We start from the raw sequence: 18,712 nt of genomic DNA on the forward strand, positions 1-18,712 counted from the left end.
TCCACTGGCATACTGTTATGTTCAGCTCATAGGGTTACCTGCTACTGTCCTCCTTTCCACTGGCATACTGTTATGTTCAGCTCATAGGGTCACCTGCTAGTGTCCTCCCTTCCACTGGCATACTGTTATGTTCAGCTCATAGGGTCACCTGCTACTGTCCTCCCTTCCACTGGCATACTGTTATGTTCAGCTCATAGGGTCACCTGCTACTGTCCTCCCTTCCACTGGCATACTGTTATGTTCAGCTCATAGGGTCACCTGCTACTGTCCTCCTTTCCACTGGCATACTGTTATGTTCAGCTCATAGGGTCTCCTGATACTGTCCTCCCTTCCACTGGCATACTGTTATGTTCAGCTCATAGGGTCACCTGCTACTGTCCTCCCTTCCACTGGCATACTGTTATGTTCAGCTCATAGGGTCTCCTGATACTGTCCTCCCTTCCACTGGCATACTGTTATGTTCAGCTCATAGGGTCACCTGCTACTGTCCTCCTTTCCACTGGCATACTGTTATGTTCAGCTCATAGGGTCTCCTGATACTGTCCTCCCTTCCACTGGCATACTGTTATGTTCAGCTCATAGGGTCACCTGCTACTGTCCTCCCTTCCACTGGCATACTGTTATGTTCAGCTCATAGGGTCACCTGCTACTGTCCTCCCTTCCACTGGCATACTGTTATGTTCAGCTCATAGGGTCACCTGCTACTGTCCTCCTTTCCACTGACATACTGTTATGTTCAGCTCATAGGGTCTCCTGCTACTGTCCTCCCTTCCACTGGCATACTGTTATGTTCAGCTCATAGGGTCACCTGCTACTGTCCTCCTTTCCACTGGCATACTGTTATGTTCAGCTCATAGGGTCTCCTGATACTGTCCTCCCTTCCACTGGCATACTGTTATGTTCAGCTCATAGGGTCTCCTGATACTGTCCTCCCTTCCACTGACATACTGTTATGTTCAGCTCATAGGGTCTCCTGATACTGTCCTCCCTTCCACTGGCATACTGTTATGTTCAGCTCATAGGGTCACCTGCTACTGTCCTCCTTTCCACTGGCATACTGTTATGTTCAGCTCATAGGGTCACCTGCTACTGTCCTCCCTTCCACTGGCATACTGTTATGTTCAGCTCATAGGGTCACCTGCTACTGTCCTCCTTTCCACTGGCATACTGTTATGTTCAGCTCATAGGGTCTCCTGATACTGTCCTCCCTTCCACTGGCATACTGTTATGTTCAGCTCATAGGGTCACCCGCTACTGTCCTCCTTTCCACTGGCATACTGTTATGTTCAGCTCATAGGGTCACCTGCTACTGTCCTCCCTTCTACTGGCATACTGTTATGTTCAGCTAAGGACTGATTTCTTTCTCTTTCTGTTTGGTGGTCAAAGCAAGAGTGAAAACAGTCTGGACAACCCATCCCTCTCCCTGTCTCTCTTCTCTCACAGCAGTTAATGTCACCTCTTTCAGCTCTTACTGACACCTACCCATGAGCTCCCTCTCTTTCCATTCACTGTAAACAGACCTCTCATCCAACACCGGAGGTCCATGGACATTGAAAGGTAGTTGACATTTTGTCAGTCCATATCTGAACCAATCATAGATGGCTGTTTCACAGGTTTGGACACCATAGTAAAGTACAGTAGAGTATAATACAGTAGTATAATTTACTGTACTGAACTTTACTCTACTGGAATATACTCTACTGTACTGAACTCTACTCTACTGTACTATACTCTACTGTACTGAACTCTACTGTATTGAACTCTACTGTACTGAACTTTACTGTACTGTAATGCACTGAACTCTATTCTACTCTACTCTACTGTACTGTACTACACTATACTGTAATGCACTGAACTCTATTCTACTCTACTGTACTGTAATGTGCAGAACTCTATTTTACTGTAATGTACTGAACTCTATTCTACTCTACTGTACTGTAATGTACTGAACTCTATTCTACTGTAATGTACTGAACGCTATACTACTCTACTGTAATGTACTGAACTCTATTCTACTGTAATGTACTGAACTCTATTCTACTCTACTGTACTGTAATGTACTGAATGAACTCTATTCTACTCTACTGTACTGTAATGTACTGAACTCTATTCTACTGTAATGTACTGAACTCTATTCTACTCTACTGTACTGTAATGTACTGAACTCTATTCTACTGTAATGTACTGAACTCTATACTACTCTACTGTAATGTACTGAACTCTATTCTACTGTAATGTACTGAACTCTATTCTACTCTACTGTACTGTAATGTACTGAATGAACTCTATTCTACTCTACTGTACTGTAATGTACTGAACTCTATTCTACTGTAATGTACTGAACTCTATTCTACTCTACTGTACTGTAATGTACTGAACTCTATTCTACTGTAATGTACTAAACTCTATTCTACTCTACTGTACTGTATTGTACTGAACTCTATTCTACTGTAATGTACTGAACTCTATTCTACTCTACTCTGCTGTGCCATACTGGCTGTACTGTATTGTGCTCTACTGTGCTGTACTGTGATGTCCAAACTTGTGAAACATAGATGTCTATGATTGGTACAGATTTGGTACGGCCCAGACCAACACAATTTGGTCTTGTTTGAGGGCACAGCTCATTAGAATAATAACCAGTAGCCGTGTCTGAACATCCATACTAGTGTATTACATACGCTGGTGTAGGTAACGCTTAAACTGAATACTGACTTTGGTGTTTGATCAACAGCACTAGATTTTACTCGTCTTTTCCGACTCACGTGTCTGACAACAGCTGATAATCAGATAAATTGTACATTCAGAGTACTTTTTTTTCTTTGAAAATCACATACTATAACAGAATAATTTTCATTTTTCACATACTATTTAGTACGCTAGTAAGGGTATTCAAACACGACCAGTGTGTAGAATAATACCCAAACATGCAAAGGAGGATATTACATTTTTCTACCTTTGTGTACCTATTCAGGATACATCACCATGAAGAGAATGCCACGCATAATTATGCATTTCTGTATATTACAGATCAGGGTCATTCTGTTAGCATCATTCTGTTACCATCATTATGTTAGCATCATTCTGTTACCATCATTATGTTAGCATCATTCTGTTACCATCATTATGTTAGCATCATTCTGTTACCATCATTATGTTTGCATCATTCTGTTACCATCATTATGCTAGCATTATTATGTTAGCATCGTTATGTTACCATCATTATGTTTCTGGGTGTTAATCCACTTCACTTACTGTAGTTCAATAACCAATAGAGATGTTTTTCAAACTCAAGGTGTCATGTCATAGCTGACACGCTATTCTTTCTGCAGACGTCTTTGACTCTTAATTCCGAGTATATACTTAACAGTTTTTGGAAAACGTGGTCACATAAAAAAACTAAGGGAGAGTTTATTATCATTATGTCACCTAACTTTACATCTGCACTGTTCTTCTAGTAAAATGTTCATTGGAAATTGTTAAAGGTAGCCATTGTGCATAGTTGTATGGTTTGTTAAACTTTGCAATCAACGGTTTTTGTTTGGCATACTTTTAAAGTGAAAATAGAACAGAGACTACGCGTCATTCTGGTACCATGGAATTGCCCCAGCCTAATAAACGTGAGAGGAAAGCGGGCTGCTGCAGCGTCCATATTCAAACAGAGCACACAGCTTCGGAATCCTCCTGGAGATGTGACAAACCGCCCTCACTGACCTAACTCCCCCTAAAACCAATTATCTCCTTTGTGAAGGCGGTCTCACACTTCTCGAATTTATTCAAGTTGTGCTAATGTTTTCACAGGTCTCATTCACATTTCATAATGTACTTTTCCCCTTATAACTGTGCTAAACCATTACGCAAAAAAAACATTTCAATATTTACCAGTATCTGGTGAGTTTAGCCAACCGGTTTACGTCAATTGCTAGTCGTTGTCCAGGGTGCTGAAATTCCCTTATTCCTTCGCAGCAGGTTCAGGGAACGTCCGTTCAATCCGCTGAGAGCGAGACACAGCACACAGATTTAAAATGCAGTCCAACTGCTGTGGCCGTCAGTGACGTTAAGACAATTCCATTCGTGCCACTAGCATTGAAGAAGCCAACTGAAAAAATAATATCTTCGAAATTGTGACTTATGAAACCAACGACGCAGAAGTAGTCTAGTGCCTATGCTCTCCACTGCTCCGGGCCGGTTTTGCCGGTCTAATTGGCATCGCTTTGCTATTTGCTTTTTCCTTCCCGTATACTCTCTCTCTCTCTGTCTCTCTGTCTCTCTCTCTCTGTCTCTCTGTCTCTCTCTCTCTCTCTCTCTCTCTCTCTCTCTCTCTCTCTCTCTCACACACACACTCTCCACCCGCCCTCGCAACAGGGAATTAGATTTATGGTCAATTTGCTTTTGTAGGCTAGAGAGGAGAGACCGCCTGTTTCGTAGCCTATACACCCCTCTGTCGTCTTTTCCCCTTTCCCCCCTCTTTCCCTCCTCTATAGTCCCGCGGTTTGCTTTTATTAGCGCAACAGTTTCCTACATGCCGGTGCCCGGTGGTAAATGACGGCAAGCGACACCCGTGAAGGGGGTGAGGGAATATCTTGCTCCTTCCACGGTGGGGGCACCGCACGCTCTCTCTCTCATTAGCTTTCAACACCACATGAAGTGAACGGCACCGACCGACTGAGCTACATGCATTATACGAACACACCGAACCCATGGAGGATAATACCATCATTTCAAACTTATTCAGGAATCACTACAGACACACTGATGCTGCTCGCACATTCAAACACATTTTCTCTGATTAGGCCTTTCATGAGCCAATCAGGGTAAATTAGAATGATTGACACGATGTGGCGTGAATGCACACGGGTTTGATGGATGAAAATACCCTCAAATTAAAGTCTGCTTTAGTTATTATGTGATTTCAAATCCAAAGTGCTTGAGTACACAGCCAAAACAACAAAAATGTGTCACTGTCCCAATACTTTTGGAGCTAATTGTATACCTTGGCTCAATCAAAGTGAATGTGTGTCTGCAAATCATAATACTTTGGTGGGTGCTTACATTTGTCCTATTTCACACATGTGCAAGTGTGTATTTTATGCATGTTTGAACTGGAAATGTTTTTGTTGTTGTTGCATATCCCAACTTTCCCTGAGACAGCCTCAGAGAGTGGGGTCACGGCCAGGGTCTGCCATTATCAACGCCGACCCTGGAGTAATTAGGGTTAAGAGCCTTGCACAAGGGGACATCGACCGATTTTTCACCTTGTCGGCTTGGGGATTCCAACTAGAAACCTTTCGGTAACCGCTAGTCTGCCTGCTACCGTGTGTGTGTGTGTGTGTGTGTGTGTGTGTGTGTGTGTGTGTGTGTGTGTGTGTGTGTGTGTGTTTTGTGTGTGAGAAATACATGCACATGCATAAGGATTCCCTTTCTTCGGTCACTATATCACAGTCACATAAGCCATTTACCAGTATCAGAGTAACATTTCATGCTCTCTGTCTTCAGATTGTTTCCTTCTGAACACAGTCTGTACCTTCCTGTTGAGGCACAGAGGAGTTCCCCTCCTTTCTTCTGATGGGCTGAAGTTATGATTAGTATTCTAGAGTCCTCCTGCAGCAAATATGCATTTCACGCTTACATGCACACACAGTGGCAGCTGCGAAGGGCCCTCCAGTGACCAAGAGCTGTAGCCAGTCACATAGTCTCTTCAGACGTGTCCTAAATTGGCTCATGCTTTCGAAACTCTACTTCAGCTTATTAGCCTTGGGGAACATCAGGCAAAAAACTAGCTAATGGGGTTAGCATGTTCCAGACTGTGTTTGTATGATTAGCAGTTAGCTAGGGCTGGGAATTGCCAGGGACCTCACATTGCGATATTATCACAATACTTAGGTGTCAATATGATATGTATTGCGATTCGGAAATACAATATTATTGCGATTCAAACATACTTCTCACCGTATGTCTGCTGCAGAGGGACAAGAGAGAGCCAATGCGAAAGCAAGTTTGGATCAGTCATGGAAACTAAAGTGCTGAAAACAAATTGTCTTACTAATTCAAAAGAAGACGGAGAACAAGAATGACAAATAATGACGTAAAGGACAACGTGAACCAGCCTGCTCTCATAGACTAGACGTAATACTTTGCAAATACTTAGCATGTTAGCTATCCCTTCCCCTAACCCAATCCTAACCTTAATCCTTTTAGCTAACCCTTCCCCTAACCCCATCCTAACCTTAATCCTTTTAGCTAACCCTTCCCCTAACCCAATCCTAACCTTAATCGTTTTAGCTAACCCTTCCCCTAACCCAATCCTAACCTTAATCCTTTTAGCTAACCCTTCCCCTAACCATAACCCTAACCCTAATTTTAACCCTTTAACCTAACTCTGAACCTTAACCCTAAGCCCTAAACCTAGCCCCTAGCCTAGCTAACGTTAGCCACCTTTCCAAAAACAAATTGGAATTCGTAATATATCATATGTTAATCAAAATCATAAAAACATATTGCATGTTTTGCCAATTCGTAACACATTGTAAGAATTGTAATTCATAAACATATCATACTAATTGTAAATCATAACTTATAATACGAAGATGATGAAGATCCACAAATTAATGCATACCATACGAAACGTAACATATAATACTAAATGGAGCGTCTCTGATTTATGTACAGAATAATACGAAATGCTCTGAGTCCAGGTTGTGTGAACAGAAAATATCCAATCAAGCCCAGTGTGGTTCGGGTTGGCCTTAAAATTTGTATCAGCCATGGCCTTGCACAGACCTATTAGGGGGGAAAATGAAATGGTGCTCAAAATGAAATGGCACCTGCCAGCACACTTGATTTGAAAAAAAGTTCATTATTCATATCTTGAAATTCATAACACACTAACTACCTCTGTAGCGATATTTGTTTTTATTTTTTATGTTGATGACTAGATAGCTGGATAGCTAACTTGATTATTTTCTTTTGACTGATTGTGATTTATCTTCAATGTTAAAAAAAAATAACTTCATAATTTATTATTCATAATCTCCTAACCTATTATCCCAGAAACCCTGGACCCACTCCAATTTGCATACCGCCCAAACAGATCCACAGATGATGCAATCGCTATTGCACTCCACACTGCCCTTTCCCACCTGGACAAAAGGAACACTTATGTGAGAATGCTATTCATTGACTACAGCTCAGTGTTCAACACCATAGTACCCTCAAAGCTCATCACTAAGCTAAGGATCCTGGGACTAAACACCTCCTTCTGCAACTGGATCCTGGACTTTCTGACGGGCTGCCCCCAGGTGGTGAGGGTAGGTACCAACACATCTGCCACGCTGATCCTCAACACTGGAGCCCCCCAGTGGTGCGTGCTCAGTCCCCTCCTGTACTCCCTGTTCACCCACGACAGCACAGCCAGGCACGACTCCAACACCATCATTAAGTTTGCAGATGACACAACAGTGGTAGGCCTGATCACCGACAATGACGAGACAGCCTATAGGGAGGAGGTCAGAGACCTGGCCGGGTGGTGCCAGAATAACAACCTATCACTCAACGTAACCAAGACTACGGAGATGATTGTGGACTACAGGAAAAGGAGGACCGAGCACGCCCCCATTCTCATCGATGGGCTGTAGTGGAGCAGGTTGAGAGTTTCAAGTTTCTTTGGTGTCCACATCACCAACAAACTAGAATGGTCCAAACTCACCAAGACAGTCTTAAAGAGGGCACGACAAAGCCTATTCCCCCTCAGGAAACTAAAAAGATTTGGCACGGGTCCTGAGATCCTCAAAAGGTTCTACAGCTGCAACATCGAAAGCATCCTGATTGGTTGCATCACTGCCTGGTACGGCAATTGCTCAGCCTCTGACCGCAAGGTACTACAGAGGGTAGTGTGTACGGACCAGTACATCACTGGTGCTAAGCTGCCTGCCATCCAGGACCTCTACACCAGGCGGTGTCAGAGGAAGGCCCTAAAAATTGTCAAAGACCCCAGCCACCCCAGTCATGGACTGTTCTCTCTACTACCGCATGGCAATCGGTAGGACAAAAGGCTTCTCAACAGTTTTTACCCCCAAGCCATAAGACTCCTGAACAGGTAATCAAATGGCTACCTGGACAATTTGCATTGTGTGACCCCCCAACCCCTATTTTACGCTGATGCTACTCTCTGTTTATCATATTTGCATAGTCACTTCAACTATACATTCATGTACATACTACCTCAATTGGGCCGACCAACCAGTGCTCCCGCACATTGGCTAACCGGGCTATCTGCATTGTGTCCCACCACCCACCACCCGCCAGCCCCTCTTTACGCTACTGTTACTCTCTGTTCATCATATATGCATAGTCACTTTAACCATATCTACATGTACATAATACCTCAATCAGCCTGACTAACCGGTGTCTGTATGTAGCCTCGCTACTATATATAGCCTCGCTACTGTTTTTCACTGTCTTTTTACTGTTGTTTTTTTATTTCTTTACGCACCTATTGTTCACCATATTCCTTTTTTACACCATTGGTTAGAGCCTGTAAGTAAGCATTTCACTGTAAGGTTGTATTCAGCGCACGTGACAAATACACTTTGATTTGATTTTATGATACAGTATATGGCTGGCTGGCAAGTGGCTTGTGTGGATATTGTAGTGTATGGTGGTTAGCTAGAGTGTAGACTACCTGTGTTGGTGCTGTCGTGACACAAGTGCATCTCCTGACTGAAGAAGGGATTGAGTTTGGTCATAGATGCAGCTGCTCCTCTATATGTCTTTCTGCCTCTCTCTGCTGCTCATAAGCTAGCAGCCTACCAGACCAAATATTGACCATGTAAATAAAGTATTTAAAGTGGAAATAAAATGTTTTGCTGCAGCTGCTGTTGCAGTACTGTTGATATTTAAACTAGGTAGCTTGCTACCCACATTTGACCGGTGACCATATCTAAAACCATGCATGTTTGCATACCAGGCACACGAAATCTCTGCCTACCCTATCTTCCCTACCCTATACCCTATCTTACCCCATACACTACTGTCCCCCATAATCCTACCCTACCCAACTCTACCCAACCCTAATTGTCTGTATAACCTCATTAGTCTGGGTGGATAGATGTGATTAGATGTGGATAGATGTTGTTAGATGTGGATAGATGTGGATAGATGTTGATAGATGTTGCTAGATGTGGATAGATGTGGATAGATGTGGATAGATGTTGATAGATGTTGACAGATGTAAATAGATGTTGATAGATGTGGATAGATGTTGATAGATGTGGATAGATGTGGATAGATGTTGATAGATGTTGTTAGATGTGGATAGATGTTGACAGATGTGGATAGATGTTGATAGATGTGATTAGATGTTGATAGATGTTGATAGATGTGATTAGATGTTGATAGATGTTGATAGATGTTGATAGATGTGATTAGATGTTGATAGATGTTGATAGATGTGGATAGATGTTGATAGATGTTAATAGATGTGGATAGATGTGGATAGATGTACATAGATGTGATTAGATGTTGATAGATGTTGATAGATGTGATTAGATGTGGATAGATGTGGATAGATGTTGATAGATGTACATAGATGTGATTAGATGTGGATAGATGTTGATAGATGTGATTAGATGTTGATAGATGTTGATAGATGTGGATAGATGTTGATAGATGTTGATAGATGTAGATAGATGTTGATATATGTGGATAGATGTTGATAGATGTTGATAGATGTGGATAGATGTGGATAGATGTTGATAGATGTGGATAGATGTTGACAGATGTGGATAGATGTTGATAGATGTGATTAGATGTTGATAGATGTTGATAGATGTGATTAGATGTTGATAGATGTTGATAGATGTTGATAGATGTGATTAGATGTTGATAGATGTTGATAGATGTGGATAGATCTTGATAGATGTTGATAGATGTGGATAGATGTGGATAGATGTACATATATGTGATTAGATGTTGATAGATGTTGATAGATGTGATTAGATGTTGATAGATGTGGATAGATGTTGATAGATGTACATAGATGTGATTAGATGTGGATAGATGTTGATAGATGTGATTAGATGTTGATAGATGTTGATAGATGTGGATAGATGTGGATAGATGTTGATAGATGTGGATAGATGTGATTAGATGTGATTAGATGTTGATATAGGTTGATAGATGTTGATAGATGTTGATAGATGTTGATAGATGTGGATAGATGTTGATAGATGTTGATAGATGTTGATATATGTGGATAGATGTTGATAGATGTGACTAGATGTGGATAGATGTTGATAGATGTAGATAGATGTAGATAGATGTTGATATATGTGATTAGATGTTGATAGATGTTGATAGATGTGGATAGATGTTGATAGATGTTGATAGATGTGATTAGATGTTGATAGATGTGGATAGATATTGATAGATGTGATTAGATGTTGATAGATGTTGATAGATGTGATTAGATGTGAATAGATGTTGATAGATGTTGATAGATGTGGAAAGATGTTGATAGATATTGATATATGTGGACAGATAAACATAGATGTTGATAGATGTGGACAGATGCAGATAGATGTTGATAGATGTGGATAGATGTTGATAGATGTGGATAGATGTTGATAGATGTGGATAGATGTTGATAGATGTTGATAGATGTGATTAGATGTTGATAGATATTGATAGATATTGATAGATGTAGATAGATGTAGATAGATGTGATTAGATGTTGATAGATGTGGATATATGTTGATAGATGTGGATAGATGTTGATAGATGTGGATAGATGTTGATAGATGTTGATAGATGTGGATAGATGTGGATAGATGTTGATAGATGTGGATAGATGTTGACAGATGTGGATAGATGTTGATAGATGTGATTAGATGTTGATAGATGTTGATAGATGTGATTAGATGTTGATAGATGTTGATAGATGTTGATAGATGTGATTAGATGTTGATAGATGTTGATAGATGTGGATAAATGTTGATAGATGTGGATAGATGTTGATAGATGTGGATAGATGTTGATAGATGTTGATAGATGTGGATAGATGTGGATAGATGTTGATAGATGTGGATAGATGTTGACAGATGTGGATAGATGTTGATAGATGTGATTAGATGTTGATAGATGTTGATAGATGTGATTAGATGTTGATAGATGTTGATAGATGTTGATAGATGTGATTAGATGTTGATAGATGTGGATAGATGTTGATAGATGTGGATAGATGTTGATAGATGTTGATAGACGTGGATAGATGTTGATAGATGTTGATAGATGTTGATAGATGTGGATAGATGTTGATAGATGTTGATAGATGTTGATAGATGTTGATAGATGTTGATAGATGTGGATAGATGTTGATAGATGTTGATAGATGGAGGCTGCAGCACCCAGCTCCCCCTGGCAGTAGACCATTATATATAGTAGGAGAAGGCAGTACAGCTTGGGACACAAATACAGCCAATACATATTGTGTGTGTCTGTGTGTGTCTGTGTGTGTCTGTGTGAGTGTGAGTGTGTGTGTGAGTGTGAGTGTGTGTGTATGTGTGTATGTGTGTGTGTGTGTGTGTGTGTGTGTGTGTGTGTGTGTGTGTGTGTGTGTTTGTGTGTGTGTGTGTGTGTGTGTGTGTGTGTGGGGTGGGGGGGGTAGATGACTTTGTATGCACATCTCTGTGCTTCATCACCTACCACTCTATGTCCTTGCATCGGTGTACCCCTCTCAAAACGAGCATGTTTCTTATCGCCTGGCTAGAAGAGAAGGTGTCAGGTAGAAGGCAATGTGCTCCGGAGGTGTAGAGAGTTGTTGAAAACAGCTCCCCCTCCTTCTCTCCCTCCCTCCCTCCCTCCTTCCAGCCTTGTGCTTCTCCTTGTGGCTCTTTCATCAGAGCTGCCCTATAAACAGACCTCTTTTCCATTTCAAAGAATCTACCTGCCTGCTCTTCCTACTGTATACCGCATCACATCACACTGTGTCAGAGATGGCTGGATGGGGAGGGGCAAGGCAGGGTCAGAGCTGGCTGGATGGGGAGGGGCAATGCAGGGTCAGAGCTAGCTGGATGGGGAGGGGCAAGGCAGGGTCAGAGCTGGCTGGATGGGGAGGGGCAAGGCAGGGTCAGAGCTGGCTGGATGGGGAGGGGCAAGGCAGGGTCAGAGCTGGCTGGATGGGGAGGGGCAAGGCAGGGTCAGAGCTAGCTGGATGGGGAGGGGCAAGGCAGGGTCAGAGCTGGCTGGATGGGATGGGGCAAGGCAGGGTCAGAGCTGGCTGGATGGGGAGGGGCAAGGCAGGGTCAGAGCTAGCTGGATGGGGAGGGGCAAGGCAGGGTCAGAGCTGGCTGGATGGGGAGGGGCAAGGCAGAGTCAGAGCTGGCTGGATGGGGAGGGGCAAGGCAGGGTCAGAGCTGGCTGGATGGGAAGGGGCAAGGCAGGGTCAGAGCTGGCTGGATGGGGAGGGGCAAGGCAGGGTCAGAGATAGCTGGATGGGAGGGGCAAGGCAGGGTCAGAGCTGGCTGGATGGGGAGGGGCAAGGCAGGGTCAGAGCTGGCTGGATGGGGAGGGGCAAGGCAGGGTCAGAGCTGGCTGGATGGGGAGGGGCAAGACAGGGTCAGAGCTGGCTGGATGGGGAGGGGCAAGGCAGGGTCAGAGCTGGCTGGATGGGGAGGGGCAAGGCAGGGTCAGAGCTGGCTGGATGGGAGGGATAAGGCTGGGTCAGAGCTGGCTGGATGGGAGGGGCAAGGCAGGGTCAGAGCTGGCTGGATGGGGAGGGGCAAGACAGGGTCAGAGCTAGCTGGATGGGGAGGGGCAAGGCAGGGTCAGAGCTGGCTGGATGGGAGGGGCAAGGCAGGGTCAGAGCTGGCTGGATGGGGAGGGGCAAGGCAGGGTCAGAGCTGGCTGGATGGGAAGGGGCAAGGCAGGGTCAGAGCTGGCTGGATAGGGAGGGGCAAGGCAGGGTCAGAGCTGGCTGGATGGGGAGGGGCAAGGCTGGGTCAGAGCTGGCTGGATGGGAGGGACAAGGCTGGGTCAGAGCTGGCTGGATGGGAGGGACAAGGCTGGGTCAGAGCTGGCTGGGAGGGACAAGGCAGGGTCAGAGCTGGCTATGTGGTAAACCAGGTGGTGTGAATTTGCTAATTTGGAGAAGGAGGAAAGCGGAGGTCAGAGTGTGTGCGTGTGTATGTGTGTGTGTTTGGGGGGGATGATTATTGGCGGCAGCATAGCCTAGTGGTTAGAGTGTTGGACTAGTAACTGAGAGGTTGCAAGATCAAATCCCCGAGCTGTCAAGGTGCAAATCTGTTGTTCTGCCCCTGAACAAGGCAGTTTATCCACTGTTCCTAGGCCATCATTGAAAATAAGAATTTGTTCTTAAGTGACCTTCCTAGTTAAATAAAGGTAAAATACATTTGGGAAGTGAGTATTGTTGTATTTATTTTCTTGCATTCAGCGTGCGTATTGGTTTGTAAACAGTATGTGCAGCGTTTAGTAATTAGGTGAGAGCGCTGTGTGGTGTGTTGTTGAATAAACACCGTACAGGAGAGAATCTCTGTCATTGGGTCATTAAGTATATATCTGAATGTGTTTTTGTGGAGTAGAACGAGTGGTAGAAGAGGCAAGGTCAACTGGAAATGTGTGTTTGTGTGTGTGCACCTACCTTGTGTGAGTGTGTGCAGATGTGCTATGTGTGTGTGTGTGTACGTACCTTGTGTGTTTGTGCATGAGAGAGAGACACAGAGACAGAGAGAGACAGAGAGAGAGAGAGTGAGTTGTTCCGTGATAGGAGTTTTTTGGGCAGAAATAATCTCCCCCCAGAAATAATTTCCTTACTAATGCCATATCTGATCAAATGTAATCTTGCTGTCAGGACCAGCACTTGTTAAAGAGAAAGTTCGCTATTTTACAATTTGATGTTAGATGGTTCCTCTCTCTGAAAGTAGTCCATGGGCCAGGAGAAACTGTAATCCAGGGTTCACCTGGCCCACAGACTAATCTGAAGGTATTTCTATTTTACCGTAGTGACCTCATCATCAAGGTTTCTGCCTCATTACCCAGCAGTTTTCTAGCGTTGCAGAGTTTCGCATCCTATACATTTATATAATCCTGGTTTGGGGGGTCATGACCCTCCCCCCAAACCTAGAGCCGCGCCACTGGAATGGCAGTACACGGCAGAGTTGTTGACAAATATCCAACACATGGCAGAGTTGTAAATTTGGCACTTTTGATCCGCACGTATTTGGATTAAAATGTCAAGAAGACAGGATCATCCTGGAATTAATTATGGATTTAGAAACTGGCGAGTTTTTCTGATGCTAACAAGCATGCATTTACACACAGCAGTCAGTGCACAACTGAGGCACTGTATTGTTAGCGAGCCATTTGTTTTCTCAGCAGTTTGAATTGTGTCCTGTCTGACAGTGAAATGTGGCTAGCTCTTACCTTAGGTTGGTCTATGGTGTAGCTAGCTAGCTTGTGTTGCAAAAGCCCATTACATGCATTGTAAGGTAGCAGTGTGACAATTTTACCATAGTTTGTTTTATAGCTAGCTACGTTTTGTGGAGAAATTTAGGACTGGCATTTAGACATGAGCTAGCTAACGTTAGCTAGCTTCTGTGTCAAGGTCAGCTGCTTTTGTCTAGCTCTAGCTAGCTATTGGGTGAAGTAATTTGTGTAAAAACATTCCATAACCAAATATAGCTAGCTACCTTTCTTTGTATGTTTGTTAGCTAGCTAGCTTTCCGCTGAGTGGTATTATATAGCTACAGAGGCTACTTGCTGGACTTTGTTAGCTAACATTAGTTAGCTAGCTACCCAGCTAGTCAACATATCTGTTTGTATTTATTGATTAGCCTCAGCTTGAATACCACCATATAGCTAGCTATCTACGGTAACATAGGTTTGTTCGCATAGACTTCTTATGACTGATAGCCTGGTGAATCAGCAGCTGTGTTGTTGCTGAGCAACCGAGTTGCTAGACCAGCAGCAAGAAATATATTAGCATTGTCCAAAAATGTAACAAAAAGGTAGCACATTATTGGCAAGTGAGAGCGATGAATTATACGTTTAATCAAAACTGTTGCCCCTACAAACTTATTCAGTCCAAAAGGTGGCAAGTCTAATGGTCACTGTAGTCTCATTCGATGCCTAAATATTATTATATATTTAACTAGGCAAGTCAATTAAGAACAAATTCTACTTCACAACGACGGCCTGCACCAGACAACACTGGGCCAATTGTACATAGCCCTATTGGACTCCCAATCATGGCCAAATATGATACAGCCTGGATTTGAACCAGGAACTGTAGTGACACCTTCTTGCACTGACATGCAATCCCTTAGACAGCTGCGCCACTCGGGAGCCCAATACTGAGCTGGGTGAGGGCAAGAAATTTTATTTTTTCCCAATACAAACATCCATGTTAAAAATCCGGTTTGTGGTTTTCCTATAGCGGCCGGATGGCTCATGACGAGAGGCAGGGAGTGTGTTATGTAGCTCCAATGAAGGCGATTTGCAAATTTTCATCGACATTTTCATCAACATATTATCTTAAATATGATGGTATGGTGATTTTAATTTAACATTGAGCTTCAACCAAAGCCTACAATGAGCTTCGACCGACGAGACAATGATTCAAGAAAAGTCTGCCAGAGAGAAAGACAGGATGCCAAGGAGGACGATAGAAGTGAAGGAGAATGAGGGCAGGAATGAAAAGGTGTGGAAGAGAATGAGGGCAGGAATGAAAAGGTGTGGAAGAGGAAAGGAGAGCAAGAGACAAAGCGAGGAAGAGGATAGTATAGGCAGTAGACATACAGAAGAAGAGGATAGAAGAAGCAGTAGACATGGGGAGAAAGAGGATAGTATAGGCACTAGACATGGGGAGTAAGAGGATAGTATAGGCAGTAGACATGGGGAGTAAGAGGATAGTATAGGCAGTAGACATGGGGAGTAAGAGGATAGGAGAGGCAGTAGACATGGGGAGAAAGAGAATAGTATAGGCACTAGACATGGGGAGTAAGAGGATAGTATAGGCAGTAGACATGGGGAGTAAGAGGATAGTATAGGCAGTAGACATGGGGAGTAAGAGGATAGTATAGGCAGTAGACATGGGGAGGAAGAGGATAGGAGAGGCAGTAGACATGGGGAGAAAGAGGATAGTATAGGCAGTAGACATGGGGAGGAAGAGGATAGGAGAGGCAGTAGACATGGGGAGAAAGAGGATAGTATAGGCAGTAGACATGGGGAGTAAGAGGATAGTATAGGCAGTAGACATGGGGAGTAAGAGGATAGTATAGGCAGTAGACATGGGGAGTAAGAGGATAGTATAGGCAGTAGACATGGGGAGAAAGAGAATAGTATAGGCAGTAGACATGGGGAGGAAGAGGATAGGAGAGGCAGTAGACATGGGGAGAAAGAGGATAGTATAGGCAGTAGACATACAGAAGAAGAGGATAGAAGAAGCAGTAGACAAAGGGGGGAAGAGGATATGGGAGGCAGTAGACATGGGGAGGAAGAGGATAGGAGAGGCATTAGACAAAGGGAGGAAGAGGATAGGAGAGGCAGTAGACATGGGGAGGAAGAGGATAGGAGAGGCAGTAGACAAAGGGAGGAAGAGGATAGGAGAGGCAGTAGACATGGGGAGGAAGAGGATAGGAGAGGCAGTAGACAAAGGGAGGAAGAGGATAGGAGAGGCATTAGACAAAGGGAGGAAGAGGATAGGAGAGGCAGTAGACAAAGGGAGGAAGAGGATAGGAGAGGCAGTAGACAAAGGGAGGAAGAGGATAGGAGAGGCAGTAGACATGGGGAGGAAGAGGATAGGAGAGGCAGTAGACATGGGGAGGAAGGGGATAGGAGAGGCAGTAGACAAAGGGAGTAACAGGATAGGAGAGGCAGTAGACATGGGGAGGAAGAGGATAGGAGAGGCAGTAGACATGGGGAGGAAGAGGATAGGAGAGGCATTAGACAAAGGGAGGAAGAGGATAGGAGAGGCAGTAGACAAAGGGAGGAAGAGGATAGGAGAGGTAGTAGACATGGGGAGGAAGAGGATATGAGAGGCAGTAGACATGGGGAGGAAGAGGATATGAGAGGTAGTAGACATGGGGAGGAAGAGGATATGAGAGGCAGTAGACATGGGGAGGAAGAGGATATGAGAGGCAGTAGACATGGGGAGGAAGAGGATAGAATAGGCGGTAGACAAAGGGAGTAAGATGATAGGGTAGGCTGCAGACAAAGGGAGGAAGAGGATAGGGTAGGCTGCAGACAAAGGGAGGAATATGGTAGGAGAGTCAGTAGAGGGGGGTCAGTCAGCTCCATGTTTGTTATTAACCTAATAGGTGTATAACTCTCAAACGCTGACCTCTCTTTCTCTCTCTCTCTCTCTCTCGCTCTCTCTCTCTCTCTCTCTCTCTCTCTCTCTCTCAACAGCACCACCAGACGCCCACGTTCCCTCTACTGTTCCCTTTACTATCCTCCACAGCTTGTGCATCCCCTCTTGGGCTTACCGTAGCCCGGAGATCCCCTCCGCTTCCAACTTTCCACCCACCTTCCACTTCTCTTTGTGCTGATTATTGGAGAGTAGGACAGGATTTAGCCACTGAGCCAAGCTGAAAGGAGAACAGAGAAAGAGGGAGGATGTGTGGGGTTATTCATGCCAGTTCTTTGGAGATTGCAGATATAGAATGGAATGGAAGACCGAGGATCCATCCATTTCTATGGCTCATTTCTCAGAAACCTCATCAGAATCCCACTACAGCCATGTAATCGTGGTGGCGTTTAAGGGAGACAATGTATATCGTAATAGGAGCTTATGCTCATCATTCTCTGTCCTTTTTTTTCTTGCTGTCTCTTTCTCTCACCTTTTCTCTCTCTCGGTCTCTCTCTCCCTATCACTCTGCCCACCCAGTCAGACAGCTCACACACACACACACACACACACACACACACACACACACACACACACACACACACACACACACACACACACACACACACACACACACACACACACACACACACACACACACACACACACACACACACACACACACACACACACACACACAAACAAAATATCCTTCCTGATGGAATACCAGGTTGTGTGGAGACACCTCTTTGAAGAGGAATGGTTTCAGGTGCTTTCGAAAGATGGGAAGGGACTTTGCTGTCCTCACTTCAGAGGGGAGCTGGTTCCACAATTGGGGTGCCAGAACAGAGAAGAGCTTGGAGAAAGAGGGGAGAAAGAAGTCAAGGCGTAGGCTAGTTCTGTGTGAGTGGGACCAGTGGCCTCAGTAGCCTGAGTGAATTAGGAGTGGATGTCATCAACCTTCTTTTCAAAGTGGTTGACAAAGTTGTCTGCAGAGAGGAAGGAGTGAGGGGGAGGGGTGGAAAGGGAGACCATCTGGGTAGAGGCTGAGTGGTTAGGGTTGGAGGAAAGGGAGACCATCTGGGTAGAGGCTGAGTGGTTAGGGTTGGAGGAAAGGGAGCCCATCTGGGTAGAGGCTGAGTGGTTAGGGTTGGAGGAAAGGGAGACCATCTGGGTAGAGGCTGAGTGGTTAGGGTTGGAGGAAAGGGAGTCCATCTGGGTAGAGGCTGAGTGGTTAGGGTTGGAGGAAAGGGAGCCCATCTGGGTAGAGGCTGAGTGGTTAGGGTTGGAGGAAAGGGAGACAGAAACGGAAACAAAGTAATGATCAGAGACCTGGAGGGGGGTTGTAGTGAG

At 44.3% G+C, this 18,712-nt stretch overlaps 1 protein-coding gene across 1 annotated transcript in view; it reads right to left on the reverse strand.

The window, feature by feature from the left end:
* Nucleotides 1–4,294, reverse strand: part of LOC106608208 (transmembrane protein 121) — a 107,065-nt gene extending 102,771 nt beyond the window's left edge. The window contains exon 1 of the mRNA XM_045721081.1: nucleotides 3,883–4,294. The gene's annotated coding sequence lies outside the window, so the exon portion shown is untranslated. The remainder of the gene's footprint in view (nucleotides 1–3,882) is intronic.
* Between the last annotated feature and the right edge of the window lie 14,418 nt (nucleotides 4,295–18,712).

The sequence above is a fragment of the Salmo salar genome, chromosome ssa06 (genome assembly GCF_905237065.1).
Source record: "Salmo salar chromosome ssa06, Ssal_v3.1, whole genome shotgun sequence".
Taxonomy (NCBI): domain Eukaryota; kingdom Metazoa; phylum Chordata; class Actinopteri; order Salmoniformes; family Salmonidae; genus Salmo; species Salmo salar.